This window comes from Photinus pyralis, unplaced genomic scaffold (assembly GCF_008802855.1).
Source record: "Photinus pyralis isolate 1611_PpyrPB1 unplaced genomic scaffold, Ppyr1.3 Ppyr1.4_LG7, whole genome shotgun sequence".
NCBI lineage: Eukaryota > Metazoa > Arthropoda > Insecta > Coleoptera > Lampyridae > Photinus > Photinus pyralis.
The window spans coordinates 26,590,116-26,605,087 of record NW_022170738.1 but is presented as its reverse complement, the minus strand read 5'-3'; the positions used below and the strand labels follow the sequence as shown (position 1 = coordinate 26,605,087).

At 34.9% G+C, this 14,972-nt stretch overlaps 1 protein-coding gene across 7 annotated transcripts in view; it reads right to left on the bottom strand.

Moving 5' to 3' along the window:
- Window positions 1-14,972, bottom strand: part of LOC116176819 (polypyrimidine tract-binding protein 1) — a 280,865-nt gene that overhangs the window by 119,681 nt on the left and 146,212 nt on the right. The window contains exon 1 of one of the 7 annotated variants that reach the window (XM_031495608.1): window positions 6,351-6,694. The exons of the other annotated variants lie outside the window; for them this stretch is intronic. The gene's annotated coding sequence lies outside the window, so the exon portion shown is untranslated. Of the gene's footprint in view, window positions 1-6,350; window positions 6,695-14,972 lie in introns of those variants that run through there. 7 annotated transcript variants of the gene reach the window in all.

Sequence of the window (14,972 nt, the reverse complement as noted above, 5' to 3'; positions counted from 1 at the left end):
AAAGTGCCTTAGAATGATTTAAAACGTCGACATGTGATGCAATTTTGACATGTCCAAAAAATAGTGATCGCAATAGCCAACTAGCTCAAGCTGGGAAGTGAAAAATTAAATAAAAGAGAATAAAAAATCTATTTACCCCAGAAAAATACACGATCAATGATTAATTAAACGTTCAATAAATGAATCAAATTTGACACAAAACACTACACAATTATCTTACAAGCAATCTTTCATCAACCAAAAGACGCAGTGACTTGGTGATTGACATGCTCGGTACTATATTCACAGTAATTTTAATTAAGTACTTATGGGATTATTGCAGGAAGTTGATACATTTTACAATTAACGCGAGCGACAGCGAAACAGAAAATTCTTGAAAGCCCAAAGCGGAACGTCTGGTCACCCGACTAAGAATGGAAAAAGTATCGAGTAATTAAAAGAAGGTACTATGGGTTACCCCGTATTTACACCAGTTATTTATACGAGATAGAAATAAAACTTTCATACAAAAGTTGTGGACAAAAAATGTAACGTAAAAACAAATCGCAAAGTTAGTAAAAAATGCAATTTGGTAAATTTTTTAATGAAACGCCCTGTATATTTTTCCGTTTAATTTCAAACATATGATATATTCAGAATTTCATTTGCGCCCAATTCCACCAATGCAGACGAGCGACGATTTACGTCATGTAGTTTTATTTTTTGTCCATTCGTCTTTAGAATAATACTAGCAGACCCGGTGAATTTCGTACCGCCTTTGGGAGTTCCCGTTTTCTTGGATGGGACATACGCTCGGTTAACTACATAACGCTTATCAGTACTCGCAAAAATATTCAGTATTTCGCAATCGCACGTTTCTTAAGGTCACAAAATGTTTATTGTTTATGAGTTAAATTTCCACTATTGTTCGTAATTATCGTAATATTTTTCTAAACACGAAACTATCCCTTTTAAAGAAGGTCATCAAAAACTTTAATTCGCACGTTTGATTTACCAAATAACAAACGGGGGCAAATTGTCCGGAGGCGAATTGTTTAAAACTCCCTTAACGTCAGTTAACTGAAAATCAAATCTTGGAATAGTAGGGCTGAAATTTGATGAGAAAGCAGAAGGCAGCTGGTGCGCATTTTATGTAGGTACTTTCGGCGACATGAGAACGAAATACGTCATTTTTCGACGAATTTGATGGAACTTAAGAATTTAAAAAATGCGCTATTGTTTTCATTAGGTCCGTCCGTCCTTTTGTCCGTCTGTCTGTCCGTCCGGACCCACCTCTGGGGTTTTGTACTACATACTTTTAGATAAATGGTTCTAGAGTAATAGTACGTAGCCTATACCTTGAAGACGAGCTTGAAGATGTGTCATGAAATTTCGCTGGCTAAGGAAGGGGGGAGGGGGGAATGAATTATTTCCTAAATGCTGTGTTTTAAAAGTAAAACGTGCATAAGATTTACATGCAACAACCAACTGGATTCAGATTTTGCATACGCATGCCTTTGGTGCCTAATGGTACCAAGTAAAGAGGGTAACACATGTTTTGCACATCATGGTATTATAATGGAAGGTCTCACCGAAGTGAATTGGTTTGAGCTTTGTGCAAACTATAACTTTCCCGCGCGACTCCTTTTTGAGATCAGTAGGTGGCTGGAGGGAGGAGAGACTAGAAATTAATTTTATTTTTCATGGTATGTATTCTAATTAAAGGTTTCAACTACAGCAATTCTTTCTGACTCCTTATCAAAAGAGGGGGTCGGAGGGAGACTACTTTTATGTTTCATGACACTCTGACGAGAAAGGTCTCAACGAGAAGATTTAATTTCTACCAACCATAGTCCCCTCCTCGACCCCTTATCGTAATCGGATATAAATAATTACTTATATCTCAAGAACAGGTTGCCGGAGGAGGGTACTCACAAAGTGTGATTAGGACGTCCGGTAGAATATATCTATTGGGGATGTCAAGACAAAGAGTGAATATCTCAAAAACGGTTTGTCGGAGGAAAGTACCCACAAAGGGCCTGTTCCGGACGAAACATCTATTGGTGAAGTCGAAGTGAATATCTCGAAAATGAAGTGTCGGAAGAGGGTACTCATAAAGAACACGTGGAACGTCAAGACGAGAAATGTTTATTGGTGATGTCAAAACTTTCCTTACATTATCCGTAGAACGGAGTGTCGGAGGACGGTACTTTCAAAAAGAACGTCTAGACGAGATACATCTACCGGCGATGTCAAAACTCACATCTCGAAAATGTTGGAGGAAGGTACCTACAAAGGCAAATGATTTCGGAGTATTTCTCTAAGGGCTTGATTCTTCTTGTATTATATAGCGTAGATTTTGAATGTATCTCAGGCGTCTTCAAATTTTTTATGTGTAAAGAGTCCCCTCTCCATTAATCATCTACCAAGAAAGAAAACATCGATAAATATAGCATAATTCTACTTTATAACGCAACCATTTACTAAGCTATTTCGGTTTTAAAAAATGCGAGTTATCTGCACAAGAGTTGTGTACAATTTGTACTTGCTTGCAGTTCTTCAGATTTTGAAATAAGTAGATTGTCTTGACTCGGTGATATTCAAACTCACCCTCACATAGTTTCTGCTAAAATCCTCGATTTCTCTCAAGACTGGTACCCTGTACCTCCCGTCTTCATCGCAAAATCGGTGAAACAACATTTTTGCGCTACCAATTTAACCAAAAAGAGAAAAAAACAAAAAAGACAACATTTTGTAAGAAAGAACAAAAATTCAGTTTGCGTTAAAACAAAGTGAGTTACCGTTTCTTCGACAATAGGGCTGGATACGGATTTGGCTACAAATTTCCATTATTCACACGGATAGACGGACAAAACAGCACAATTTCATATCTAAATATTCCTTAAAAATCAAAGGCAGAGATTTTAAGTTTTTGAAGAATTAGTTGCCATCATTTTTTTCAGTGCGCCAAACGGCCAACATTCTCTATAGCAGTGGTTCTCAAAGTGAGTGCTTGCGGCACACCGGGTGCCGCGAAATTTTTAAATATTTACTTAATAAGCTTAAAATTACATAAATTAAAAAAGGAATTAAAATAATTATAAAAAATGAATGTTCGTTTTTTTATTACAATTCTGTTTTTTTTAGTTTCTATTTAATTTATTTCTATGGTTCATAATTCATGAATCAATCATATCCTGGTATTGCATTACATCAGACTTTCTCAATCTTCAAGGTTGTTGAGGGTGTCCACATTTTAAGTCATAACGACCTAAAAAATTTTTATAAATTTTTTTCGCATACACTTCCCAAAATGGCTTAAAAAAACTCTACAAAAAAGTTAATTACAATTTTTTTGTGAGCTCCTTTGTTTTTGAGAAGTTTTGAATTGAAAAATTAAACCATTTATTTTATTCGATTTTATTTTTCTAAATTTCATTTTTCTCTAAAAGTAAGCATCTTGAGAATGTCAATTACAAACACTTTACACTTTTTGCGTCGGGTTCAAAATAAAGACGATAGAGGGCATTTTCTAATATAATATGGCCAAAGATAATTGCAATGACTATTAAAAGTAGTCGGAAAGTCAAGTCAGGAGTTACCTGACAACTAGTTTTAAATGCTTTTTTTTGTTAAAACTTCTCATCCTTCATCTCTTTACTAACTGTAAAATGCAAAAAAATAATAATACTAGGGGTACCGCGAATTTTGTTTAATAATTTTAATGTGCCGCCAGACAAAAAAGTTTGAGAAACACTGCTCTATAGCATGGTTTTTGTTAAGTTTTAGCGTTATGGTACCAAAAGTCTATTTGACAGACGATTGTAGCAAATTTTGTAAATGCCAGTTTGTGAAAGCAGAAATGATAACTGCGTGTTAGAGCTCAATAAATTTCATGTTTTCTTTCCTAACAAAACAAACTGATAATAAACAAAATAAAACTATAAAAAATCCATTTACCCCCAAACCCACTTATCTAACGCGACATTAGTGATTAGTCCATTTGTTAATTAACCATTCAGCAAGGGAACCAAAATTGTCTAATGATCATTACGTACGGTCGTCACAATACAATAAACTACACGGTATCTCAATTCACAATTAGCTATAAGCACGAAGCGAAACGTTTATTAACGATTAACGCGAGCGACAGGACCAGAAAGCGCCTGAAAGTGGAAAGTCTCGTCGTCCTATTAAGGATGGAAAAAGTATGGAATAATTAAACTGGAGTATAAAGATAGTATCCTGACAGATTGAATGTCAGTAATTAAAATAAGGTGCATTTCGCTGAATTGGCATATAAAATAAATAATGATCCATATATCTATCAACATTTCCATTCGTTGTTCTTCGCATATACAGGGTGGTGACTTGCCTAACGCATCATAGGGATTTCAATGTAAAATTCATTACATACGATTATTGGCTCCCCAAATTATTTTAGAGCAAAAATATATTAAGGTTTTTTGTAGAAAAAAATTTTTTACGTCAATCGACCGTATTAGTTTTCAATTTTTTGCATAAAAAAATTGGAAAAATAAAACCCCCATCTTTTTCAATAATCTGTGATGCCATGGAATTTTATAATACAAAAACCACGCCAATATCCGTCATGCCATGGAATGTCTGCTATAAAACAAATCAAATTCTATCACAAACTATTATCTTTAGAACAGCGAATTCAACATAAAGAAATACCAAATTACTAAAAACGGTTTCCTAATATAACAATTTGCAATAAATGTTCGAATAAGTCACCATTAACTGCAAGACAGTAACCAAGTCGATCATAAAATCCATTTCAATCTGCTGCTAGTTGATAACTGGATATCTTTTTGTTTTAGAAAATTCCATGGCATCGCAGATTATTGAAAAAGATGCGGGTTTTATTTTTCCAATTTTCCGTCTTTATATGAAAAAAATTGAAAAATAATACGGTTGAATGGCGTAAAAAAATTTTTTCCACAAAAAACTAATACATTTTTGCTCTAAAATAATTTGGGGAGCCAATAATCGCATGTTATGAATTTTACATTGAAATCCCTATGATGCGTTACGCAAGTCACCACCCTGTACAGTAATATTGAAGTGTCTTTGCCGCACATTCGTTTGCTGTCCATTTGCCGCTAGTTTTGATAAAATATTTGTAGCTGAACTCGATCGTGCATTAAGGTTGTAGTTATATAACATGGTAGCAACAAGTTATATAACGATTGACATGTAGCATAAACATACCTGCAACATTTTGAATGTAATCGAGAATGTAATGTAACCCAGAATGTAACCATACTAGGTTTTCTGTACATATCAGCAGAACATTATATAACTATCGATTTGTTAACATTTAACATGAATTCTGTTCTCAAAAGTGTTACGTAACATGTTGCCATGGAGAATATTGTCGTTATATATCTTTGAAATGACACTATGGATTATTTAATTGTCAAAATTTCCTATACTTCTAATGAACTACCATTTTTCCACTGTTTTGCAAACATAAATTGCTATTTTACTCGTCAGTTTCAGAAAGAAACTCAAAGGAAAATCGCTACATTTGATCGTTTTGAAAATGTAGGGGAAAGAATGGGCGATTGAAGTGATTAATAATGTTTATCGATTTTATTACTTCATAAACACAGCGCCTACATTGCAGGAAATTTTAATTTTTGTACGTGATTAATCTTATTCGTACCAAACGGATATTAATCCTTTTTTATATCACAAAATGTTAATGACAGTAAATGATGGATTCGTAATCGCAACTAAAAGTACAAATTTCTAATAACATGCAAAGATTTTTAAAAGTCGTTACTTTTACGGCCAATATTAAACTTTTTTCAATTTATTTAGGTATTCATACTTAGTGAAAAAGCACTTAATTAGTTGGGGCGTTAATTTGAATTTAAATAATATATTTTGACGACCCTTCTCAAATGGACTCGTAAATTTCGGCAGTTAATGTTACATTTTTATAGTTGTCAAGGGAAAAACTCACAACATTCCTTAACGTAAAACTGTTTAATGATACGAAACGGGAAAGCATATGATGATCACTGGATACGTCATCAGAAAAATTTGCGTACGACAATCAGTTAACAAAATGTTTTTGTGTACACTGACATTTGAACCTTTTTCATATTCACGAACTGTATTTTTATTTGCATAATCGAGCAAGAGACCTGAATCCATTGTGAATTTAGACATAAGACAATTTTTGAATTGACATATTCAATTAACTAATAATGGCATTTAATGAAAGTAAATGTTGGGATTCAGTTGGCTTGCAGCTATCGATGCTTACAAACGCGCCCTTAATCTACCATGAATAAACCGACCCCAAAGTAACTTCATTACTACAGAAACTAACTTACCTAACTTAAAGATATTCTATTATTTATGGCAAATACACCCCTGGGAATGCAGAAAATTTTGGAAAACGACTATCCTTAATGATATTGTACAGCGAGTTTCATCACGAAGCACTTCACTAATGAGATACCCGAAATTAATTGCGAGATATAATTTTTTGCACATGCGTTACTTTCGATGAAACGCGGCGGCACTTTTGATGGTCTTCATAAAGGGATAGAAAACTCGGTTCTTTTCAATCGGAGTTGAAAAGTTGATCTTTACTTTAAGCGAAAAGGTCGATGCGTTTAGAATCGAAGGACATTCCTTATTTCCTTATTACAACAGCATTAAAGCTTTTATGATCGAGAGTCACAAAGACGCAGAACTTTAGTGGATATCCTTTTAGACGTAATAGAAGAATTCAGCGAAGAAGAAGAGGGTTCACGCTCGACCGCTCAACTTGAGCAGCCATGCATCCTAACACTAGGATGAATGCTATTTATAACATCGTTAGGTGAAAAAACAGGCTCTATCTATCAACATAGGATACGCCGTCTTTCATTGAACTTGCTCGACCTGGCCTTGAATTGCGTACAAAGACCGGCAAACTACCAGATTGGAAAAATGAGAGTCGTACAATTAACTTGAAGCGTGTGGTAGTAAACAAGTTCATTGTCGTAGTAGAGAAAGGGAAATCGTTTTATGACGAACGCTATTGGCTCACGAAATCACGTTCCTTCGCTCTATCGGCATTATAACGAACTAAATTAGAATTATTAACATAACACGAGAATTACTCGAATATTTTAAAGGTATTGAAAGGGATTTATCATCGGTATTTTGATTAATTTCCCTCTCTTCAATAACAAAACAATAGCTATTGAATTAGATAATGAAATACTCTGTAGTTATATAATGAGATAAAACCGTTGCTTTTGTAAGGGTTTCCATACTACTAAACAAAAAATATTAATTTGAATACCCATCCTTTGTCTCGGATTCTGATAACAATGGCGAAATCTATCACCCACTATTCATACCTGCTGTATAGCCTACGTCCTTGTTAAGGGCAGAAAAATCTCAATTATGCGCGAGTCGAAACAAAAACATTGAAATTCAAAAGCTTCCTTTACGTCTTTAAATATTACCTATGCAGCTATGCAGTTGTGAAAAAGAGATAGAAAACAAAATTCTGTATATTTTTTGTTCACAAAATCGGTTATTTCATAAACGGCTTCGTAAATATATAAAAAAGGCTCTTGCTTTTATTTATTACTTTTTCAAACCCAAAGCGCTGTGTGAAATTTGAAATGTCTCAGGAGCTCTCTCCGAAATTGGACGTATATGATTTGGCACTTTTTTAATATCTCACTTCCCCAATTTTCCACATTCACTTTTCAGTTGGATATTAATTCGTTCCGGTTGGAAATGAAACGTTATTGGTGGCGGAAGATCATACGAAATTACAGTGCATATTGCAATGAAGGCCTCTGGCAGAAACATTTATAACTCTATGCAATATCCGAAAACGTTTCTAATTATATGTAGAACGGTTTCATTTGACGGCTTCGACCGGAGGATTTAAGATTGAAGTGCCATGATTCCAAATATCTTCTGTAGAATCTTCTCATTGTACCCAAGAGTAAGACGCCTGCTGACGACGCTACGGATCAAAAACGTATTCGAGCGCTGAAATCCGAGGTAGGCTTTGAGCCTGTTGCGAATGAGTCGGGTTCCCCCAGAAGGCGAAAACGGTTGCGTCACTGGGAAGGGGAACATGATCGTGTCAGATTACAAAGGGTAATCTGCTAATCGACGACCTTCAATGGGTTAGTGAAGTTAAATGATACTGTCATTGGATTAGTTTTCAAAATATATCCATTTGAAAATCGTCCAATTTAACGTGGACGCTTATGGACAAACGTCCCAGTCTGGCACAAACATCGCGATCCCGTAATTTCGGGATGAGACTGCCCTCTAAAGATTCCTTGCTCCAATATAATACAGGCCATTTGTGCTCAAACGGGCATCTAGCGGGAAAGTTGTGGGGTAGTTTTGATTTCTTTGATTCTATATGTTTTTTGGGGTGCTGAATCCGAATCTGAGGTTTGCCAACAAAATTTCATGACGCAGCATTGAAAAAAATATAAAAGAAGTTGAAAAAGATATTTTTTTGGCAGTTTTGTGCTTACAACATGAAAACTATCAACTTTTCGAAAATAACCTTCCTATTCAAAATGAAAGTACATAAAATTTCCTACAGACCCCACTATTTAGTTTTTTTCCTCGATGAACCTTTCGGGGTCGAGCGCCAATTGAAAATTGGAGTATTTCGGCTGTATCCGCAAATACTCATCTTTTATTATTATTTTATTATTAATCTGTGCAAATATAAATCCGTACTTTTCATTGTCTACGGGTTTCCTCAAAAGATTCTATAACTGTTCCGTCTGGTAGAAAACTCTTCCACTCCTTCACAGATGAGCCAAGTTCCATTACGTCACCGTGTACCTGCGTTTGCAGTCTAGAGGCCCTCCTCCCATACACATGCATACACAAGCGCACAAAGTTACACAGATGGACGGAAGGACAGTCCAAAATCATGAACTCGCTTTTTGTCGCTGGTTAACATGTAAACAGAAAAGAAATAAATCGGGTTCAGTTGTCAGCAGACAAATTTAAGCTGGGGTTACCCCACTCCGACCGAGGAGTACGTAATTCTTCAGAACACCGGAGCAAGAGGGATAATGCCGTTGAATAGGAAATCAATATACCCCTTTTGCCATTTGAATTTTTTGAATTAATAATGACCACAGTGCCACTTTCCCAAATTCAACAATAATTATCCAAACATGCTACGGTAGGGTTTTGTGATTTCTTTATCTGGTTCGGAAGAGAGTGGGAATAGTTTTAAAGAGCACGGTATAAGTATTATATATTATAAATAATATGATAATATGATATACTGTTGTTCGTTAGAAATTAACTTTTCATACAATTCTGGACTACAACAAACACCTTGAACGTTATGAAAATGAGAAAAAACCACCCTTACATATAAAATTCAAATAATGCTAGGTAAATGCAAGGAATTCACTTATTGACAACGCTTAATATTAATTTAGGGTTTTAGTGCGAAAAAACTATGTTTTGTGGAGACAGCCGAAATACGCCAGTTTTCAACTGGCGCTTGAGCCCGAACGGTTTATCGAGGAAAAAACTAAATAGTGGAATCTGTAGGAAATTTTATGTACTTTAATTTTGAATAGGAAGGTTATTTTCGAAAAGTTGATAGTTTTCAAGTTATAAGCACAAAACTGCCAAAAAAATATCTTTTTCAACTTCTTTTGTATTTTTTTCAATGTTGCGTCATGAAATTTTGTTAGCAAACCTCAGATTCGGATTCAGCACCCCAAAAAACATATAGAATCAAAGAAATCAAAACTACCCCACAACTTTCCTGGTAAAAATACAATTTAACTGGATTAATAGGAATCCAATGATATAAGATATAAGTACTTGACTTTGGATTAACTGTCGAGATATCTTCGACGTCAAAACGGGTAAAATCGGCTGCAGTTTTTTGTAACGCCAATTTTCGTGAAACGTTTCTACAATTTTAACGCCATTGTTTATAGTAATCAACTGTCAAAAAGGAAGCAAAAGGATTTGATGCGAGTAAGTCTGGTTAAGACTTAAAATATGCACACTCTCATTTTGACACCAGCATCGTGAAGCTCTAATAAGTCTTTCCAGTTCAGTGTCTCTTTATAAAATTAGATATAGTCAGGATGGAGGCAGTTAGCAATTTAATAACTGTATCTGACTAGACTCTATCATTTTGGACATTCTTGATATAAAACTGCCATTTGTTCCCAGTGAGCAATTGGACTGAATTTCTCAACAAGTTTGTGCTCTTTCATGAAGCAAACAATCTTGGGTGCATCAAACCGAATGACCCAACGAACCTAACTTGCCCGCCACAGTGCCATGGGAGATATAGGGGACCATTCTCTTCAAATTAAGAGAGGGGAGGACATTATCTTTCAGACCTAACCGAGGGGGAGAAATCAACAAAGTTAGGTGTACACAACAATTCAAATTCGACTAAATTCAAAAAAATTGGCCAAATTCAAAAAAATTAGGACAATTCTGATAATAATACACAAAAAATCTAAAATGCAAAGAAATTTAAAAATTTCTTTAAAAATACTTAGGAAACCCGGGGCTTCATTGAAAGTTTTAAAAAACACGTATTAACAAAACACGATTAAAAGCGTTTCCAGGGTTTCCTGTTGTCTTCTATACCTTTCCCACATTCCCGGTCCAGTCCTTTTCAGTTTCTACAAAGGGCGTAAATATGTTTTGGGAAAGAACAGGAAAGTTCTAACTCCAACAAACTGCGGCCAGGAAATACAATATTTTTTAAGTGAAATGTTTTGTAGGGCCCAGAAATTTCTGGAAAACGACTTGGGGATTCCTATAATGTCCTCCACAGACCTAGTTAAATTTTGAAAGCTTTTGAATGGTTTGAATCTTAAGATGCTGGCAGCTAAACAGATTACGAGAGCCATTGAACTCTTTTCCAGAGCTTGATAGGTTCATTTAATAGCTAAAAGAGCCTAGAAACGTCAAAAAACACTTGTACAAATTTATAGACGGTCTAGATCTCTAAAAAAGGTCTAGAAGGTTTTGCTAGGATGTTACTTTATCATTTTTAATTATACACATACACGCAGCTCAAATCGCAGAAACTCAGTAAAATGCGCCTAACAGCTCGGGCTGGACAAATTGACCGTTTCAGAAAGGCGTCATGAAATCCCGAAATCCGCCTTGTACCGTAGTAATTTTTTATAACAGGTATAATAGTACGCAATTAGCACAAAAATCCAAACAGTAGATCTTTGAAAAATACAGCAAAAGTAGCATCCTGAATAGTACAAGATTAGCAATTCTCAAAACTTTTTGCAAGAGCACAGATTTTTCATCTAAGCTTTCGTTTACGTATAGTCGCAACGAATACCGTAGCTATCGGAATACCCGCGGAATAACGTAAATCGTATCTCCATTGCAATTGCAAATTGTTATCAACTCAGTTATAATGTAAATGTAATATAAAATTAATGGGTAGCCTGAAATAAATAAAGAGCGGTTTCTTTGCAATATTATATTAAGAAAAATGTATATAATCAAGTTACAATACAAATTATACACGCGTTTCTTATATTTTTTGTTATACCTGAAATATAATTTAAAAATAAAGGAAATAAAATATCATATGGACGTTGTTTTCGAATACATTGCTAATTAAGTGGGTGATGGTCACTTGATGTTTGCTTATAAAAATCGCCGCCTTGTAAATAAAATGACTTCGGTTGAAGAATATAATACACCTATTCAATGGCTTGTTGCAGAGGCAGAAAAAACTGGTACTTGCAAAATCCAAATCCAAAAGCCTATTATAAAGAATATAAAAAGTTGTTGGCGTGGTTGAATAGGAAAAATCTTTCAAACAAAGTCTTCAACGCATCTTTAATGCTAGCACATTCAAGGAAAAGTCAAAGATATTTCAATCTTCTACCCTTTGGTGCACTCATTCAAAACTTCAATCAATTTAAAAGTGGAACCGATTTGGCACCATACCTACTCTAAACCACGCGCGTTTGTGAAAACTTCAAACAAAGGATACGAGCCAAAGACATCTTTTGCATTTGCAGAAAGTGGTCCGAGATGATTTTTTATTTCAGTCGCAGATTGTAGTTTCATATGCAGTATTTGAAGTAACTTTGCTTAGCAACCTTTAAAGCTCGGAGTGCTTGAATGCGTGTTATAAAGAGGGATTCTGATGCAGATATAATAAACATAAAAAGTCGAGTCTGAGGTATAAATCTACCTGGTGAACAAGAAAAAAATACAATTAATAATTAAATGGAGAAATTTCGGGCTGACCTACACTGTTGGGAGTTGAAGGTGGTAAGCTCACTAACTAACGGTTTAAGTTCGAAGTTTGAAGGCAGATGTTAAGTTAAAAATTTAAAAAAATCCCCTTTTCCTTTTTCTGCAACGAAAATTCTGAATCAAGCTCAAGATCTGCGGGCACAAAGACGGTTGGTACACTACTATTAAGTAAATAATTGATGACATTATCCTCTTACCTTTGAAGTCTTGTCTACCTAACAGGAAACGTATCATGTCCTACCACTACTCACGGTAAATGTACAAAAATTTCGGAAAAAAATTAAAAATTCAAACAATTTCAACAATTACGAGTATGAATTCATTAAAATTAAATAAGCAAAAATTTCACACGGAATTAAAAATGTCGCAAATTATGGAAAATTCAAAAATGTAAGAAAAATCCGATACAATCCACAAAAATTCCAACTAAATTATGGTATAAATTAATCAAGCAAGTGTACACAACAATTCAACGTTGTTTCCCCCTCGAACCTAACACCATGTTGTTATACGATTCCTGTTCCAATACCTATGCAGAAGCGTTGGTATCTGGGCATGTTGACTTTCGGAAAACAATATAGGCATCTAAAGATTTTCTCTAATTTAACATAAATTTCCAACAAACATTCTGAAAAAGTACACTACCTACCTAACTAAAAGCTGAACTTCAAATCGAGAGAGAAATAATGGAAAACATCCATCGAACAATAACGGCCAAAAATTGGCATACATATACAACATACGAAAAGCACCAGCTTGGATTCGTACGGTCTAACAACTTTATTTTCTACATTTGACTAAAGATCCTGCTGGAAAACTCTCAATTATACTTTTGCCTTTTTATTTAGCAATCCGTCGAATTCCATAAAATAATTCGATGGATTATACAAATACCAAAACAAATGCAAATGGAAAGCTGATTCACTTGTAGCAGCAGTAGGGCAATGTTCAGCTAATGCTTTTCATCAATCAATACTGTTGTCTGATGTCACTTTAACATTTTCAGCGTATAAAAACAATTTTCATTTTTCTGGTATATTCAACATGGCACATGTAACTTTATGATAACAACGGACAACGAACGCACTTGTCCTTTTATTTTTTAACAAGGAACGCAGGAAATAATAACGCAAGAAAAATGTACAATTCGGATAAAATACAACGGTAGTCTTTCCTCAAAACTTTTGATTAATGTCACCGTGTCAAAATGATTTATGACTGTTAATTTCTATTTTTGTATTGATCCGCGATGCGTCAAATATTAATGTATTTCAGAAAGGGGCACGAGCATGAAATTCTGATTGAATTATCATGCAAGGTCGCTCAACTTTAAGGAGCACACTAATTAGAGAAGTATCGAAATTGGAAGATCTTACGAAAGAAGTTCCCATCATTAACAACGGATGGAGAATTTTTATTTTTAGCATGTAATTCACGTATTAGAGAAGGTTTTAATTGTCGACAGAGTTAAACGACCCGACTATATGAAACGGTTAAGTGCACCGCACGGATACTATGCCTTCTCGTTGAATATTAATTTGAAAATTTGTATTCATAGGGCCAAGATTCTAATCTTCGTATGTAGGGCTTCGAAAATGATTTTAAATTCGTTTCTTTCCTTTAGAATATTTACGAAGTTTAACCCTAAAATATCATCTCGGACTGTACCTTCAGACCGTAAATCTATCCGTTTTTCCTCTTGGTGTAATCAGTCAGACGGATGCGCATATATGAGCAAACACACATTATGTGTATTTGACGTGGCAAAACGAAATTTCAAGCGTTTCCATAATTTCGAGTTGTTTCTAGAGAATCGACCATCCTTAGGATCGCTTAATATTTCATTCCGTTTTGTTCGCCTTCCCCAACAACGAGATTTCGATTTTCAGATTTATCATATAGGATTTTAATGCGGTAGCTATCTAAACGGAACGATGTATGCAAAATTTTGACGTTCCATTGTTCTGTTTCCAACTAAATTTCTGTTACAAATAAAAAAAAGTACCGGAACGCGGGCCGTATTTGCTTTAATTACCGGCTAATTACGATTGAGTTATTACCGACAAAAGTTCATCGTATCCCGGCAATAACAAAAATCAAGGTCATTATAATGATTTTACAAAAGCCGGTGACCAGTGATCAGATCAGTGCAATTAATTCCAATTTCATTCGCTTCACGATAACATTAAATGGCCCTTTAATACATGATACACCATCAAGAATACTAGCACAAACTCGTTCAGATAATCGTCGACTTGTTCTGGAGTAACATAAATTACACGCAAATTTTGAACATTCGTAGCCAGTGCAAACCTTTTAATTAAATAATTACAATAAAGTGAATGGGTCAGCTAGCCTTTACACAGGGTGGCTCATCTCAACGATCCACGCGTTTTTATTTTTTACATATTTTCATCTGACGGGGGGTATATTTAAGGATGATTTTCATTTGTTTCCTCTACCGACCTGATCCCCAGCACACCCTACTTGCATACCACCATATCTCATCTAACAATGCGGACTTTCCTATTCATATGTTGTAAATAAATGATGAGTGATATGGGCCAAAGGATCTTTATTCACAATTTCGCTTTTAGTACATTTATCTGACAGTGCCAAACACACCATATTCGACTAAGTGAAAGTGTGTCCCTATCACACAGGTAATAAGAAATAGCATATTT